This window comes from Budorcas taxicolor, chromosome X (assembly GCF_023091745.1).
Source record: "Budorcas taxicolor isolate Tak-1 chromosome X, Takin1.1, whole genome shotgun sequence".
NCBI classification, from domain to species: domain Eukaryota; kingdom Metazoa; phylum Chordata; class Mammalia; order Artiodactyla; family Bovidae; genus Budorcas; species Budorcas taxicolor.
Window position 1 is genome coordinate 5501241 of NC_068935.1, and position 4003 is coordinate 5505243.

A 4003-nucleotide genomic window follows, 5' to 3' on the forward strand; every position below is an offset into this window, starting at 1 on the left:
GACTCTCTCAAGAAAATTCAGAGCAGTATTAAGACCAGATTTGCCCATTAAAAATATTACTTGAAATAGATAACTATTGCTTCCTTTTTCGGAGAAGGCAATGGCAGCCCACTCTAGAAAATCCCATGGACGGAGGAGCCTGGCAGGCTCCTGTCCATGGGGTCAGAAACAGTTGGACATGACTGAGTGATTGAGTGTGCATGCATGCGCGTGTACACACACACACACACACACACACACACACAAGGCTCTTTGTGAGCCTGCATGCTACCTTGCTTCAGTGGTGCTCGACTCTTTGCAGACCTTATGGACACACACACACAGCTCTTTGTGAGCCTGCGTGCGACCTTGCTTCAGTGGTGCTCGACTCTTTGCAGGCCCTATGAACACAGACACACACACACACACACAGACACACACACATAAGGCTCTTTGTGAGCCTGCGTGCTACCTTGCTTCAGTGGTTCTCGATTCTTTGCTGACCCTATGGACACACACACACACTTACACACACACAGCTCTTTGTGTGTCTGTGTGCGACCTTGCTTCAGTGGTGCTCGATTCTTTGCAGATCCTATGGACACACACACACACACACACACACACACACACACACACACAGCTCATTGTTAGCCTGGGTGCTACCTTGCTTCAGTGGTGCTCGACTCTTTGCAGAACTTATGGACACACACATACACACACACACACAGCTCTTTGTGAGCCTGCGTGCGACCTTGCTTCAGTGGTGCTCGACTCTTTGCAGACCCTATGGACACACACACACACACACACACACACACACACACACACACATAAGGCTCTTTGTGAGCCTGCGTGCTACCTTGCTTCAGTGGTTCTTGATTCTTTGCAGACCCTATGGACACACACACACAGCTCTTTGTGAGCCTGCGTGCTACCTTGAAGCAGTGGTGCTCTCTCTTTGCCGTCCTTATGGACACACACGCACACAAACACACACACAACTCTTTGTGAGCCTGTGTGCTACCTTGCTTCAGTGGTGCTCGACTCTTTCCAGACCCTATGGACTGTAGCCCCTGGGCTCCTCTCTCCCTGGGATTCTCCAGGAAAGAATACTGGAGAGGGTTGCCATGCCCTCCTCCAGGGATCTTTATGACGCACACACACACACACACACACACACACTCTCACACACTCACACATACACATGCACACACTGCTCTTTATGACCCTGCGTGCTACCTTGCTTCAGTGGTGCTCGACTCTTTGCAGACCCTATGGACACACACACACTGACACACACTAACACACTCACACACACTCACACACACACACTGCTATTTGTGAGCCTGCGTGCTACCTTGCTTCAGTGGTGCTCGACTCTTTGCAGACCCTATGAACACACACACACACACACACACTCACACACACTGCTCTTTGTGAGCCTGGGTGCTACTTTGCGTCAGTGGTGCTCGACTCTTTGCAGACCCTTTGGACACACACACACACACACACTCACACACACACAGCTCTTTGTGAGTCTGTGTGCTACCTTGCTTCAGTGGTGCTTGACTTATTGCAGACCCTATGGACACACACACACGCACACACACACACTTACACACACAGCTCTTTGTGTGTCTGTGTGCGACCTTGCTTCAGGGGTGCTCGACTCTTTGCAGACCTTATGGACACACACACACACACACACACACACACACACAGCTCTTTGTGAGCCTGCGTGCGACCTTGCTTCAGTGGTGCTCGACTCTTTGCAGGCCCTATGAACACACACACACACACACACACAGCTCTTTGTGTGTCTGTGTGCGACCTTGCTTCAGTGGTGCTTGATTCTTTGCAGATCCTATGGACACACACACACAGCTCATTGTTAGCCTGGGTGCTACCTTGCTTCAGTGGTGCTCGACTCTTTGCAGACCTTATGGACACACACATACACACACACACACAGCTCTTTGTGAGCCTGCGTGCGACCTTGCTTCAGTGGTGCTCGACTCTTTGCAGACCCTATGGACACACACACACACACACACACACACACACACATACACATAAGGCTCTTTGTGAGCCTGCGTGCTACCTTGCTTCAGTGGTTCTTGATTCTTTGCAGACCCTATGGACACACACACACAGCTCTTTGTGAGCCTGCGTGCTACCTTGAAGCAGTGGTGCTCTCTCTTTGCCGTCCTTATGGACACACACGCACAAAAATACACACACAACTCTTTGTGAGCCTGTGTGCTACCTTGCTTCAGTGGTGCTCGACTCTTTCCAGACCCTATCGACTGTAGCCCCTGGGCTCCTCTCTCCATGGGATTCTCCAGGAAAGCATACTGGAGAGGGTTGCCATGCCCTCCTCCAGGGATCTTTATGATGCACACACACACACACTCTCACACACTCACTCACACATACACATGCACACACTGCTCTTTATGACCCTGTGTGCTACCTTGCTTCAATGGTGCTCGACTCTTTGCAGACCCTATGCACACACACACACTCACACACACACACACACACACACTCACACACACACACTGCTATTTGTGAGCCTGCATGCTACCTTGCTTCAGTGCTGCTTGATCTTTGCAGACCTTATGGACACACACACACACACACACAAGGCTCTTTGTGAACCTGCAGGCTACCTTGCTTCAGTGCTGCTTGACTCTTTGCAGACCTTATGGACACACACACACACACACACACAAGGCTCTTTGTGAACCTGCAGGCTACCTTGCTTCAGTGGTGCTCGACTCTTTGCAGACCCTATGGACTGTAGCCCACCAGGCCCCTGTCTCCATGGGATTCTCCAGGAAAGAATACTGGAGAGGGTTGCCATGCCGACCTCTGGGGATCTTTATGACGCACACACAGACACACACACACACACACTCACACACACACAAACAGTCACACACACACACTGCTATTTGTGAGCCTGCATGCTACCTTGCTTCAGTGGTGCTCGACTCTTTGCAGACCCTGTGGACACACACACACACACACACACAGCTCTTTGTGAGTCTGTGTGCTACCTTGCTTCAGCGGTGCTTGACTCATTGCAGACCCTATGAACACACACACACACACACACACACTCACACACACTGCTCTTTGTGAGCCTGGGTGCTACCTTGCTTCAGTGGTGCTCGACTCTTTGCAGACCTTATGGACACACACATACACACACACACACAGCTCTTTGTGAGCCTGCGTGCGACCTTGCTTCAGTGGTGCTCGACTCTTTGCAGACCCTATGGACACACACACACACACACACACACACACATACACATAAGGCTCTTTGTGAGCCTGCGTGCTACCTTGCTTCAGTGGTTCTTGATTCTTTGCAGACCCTATGGACACACACACACAGCTCTTTGTGAGCCTGCGTGCTACCTTGAAGCAGTGGTGCTCTCTCTTTGCCGTCCTTATGGACACACACGCACAAAAATACACACACAACTCTTTGTGAGCCTGTGTGCTACCTTGCTTCAGTGGTGCTCGACTCTTTCCAGACCCTATCGACTGTAGCCCCTGGGCTCCTCTCTCCATGGGATTCTCCAGGAAAGCATACTGGAGAGGGTTGCCATGCCCTCCTCCAGGGATCTTTATGATGCACACACACACACACTCTCACACACTCACTCACACATACACATGCACACACTGCTCTTTATGACCCTGTGTGCTACCTTGCTTCAATGGTGCTCGACTCTTTGCAGACCCTATGCACACACACACACTCACACACACACACACACACACACTCACACACACACACTGCTATTTGTGAGCCTGCATGCTACCTTGCTTCAGTGCTGCTTGATCTTTGCAGACCTTATGGACACACACACACACACACACAAGGCTCTTTGTGAACCTGCAGGCTACCTTGCTTCAGTGCTGCTTGACTCTTTGCAGACCTTATGGACACACACACACACACACACACAAGGCTCTTTGTGAACCTGCAGGCTACCTTGCTTCAGTG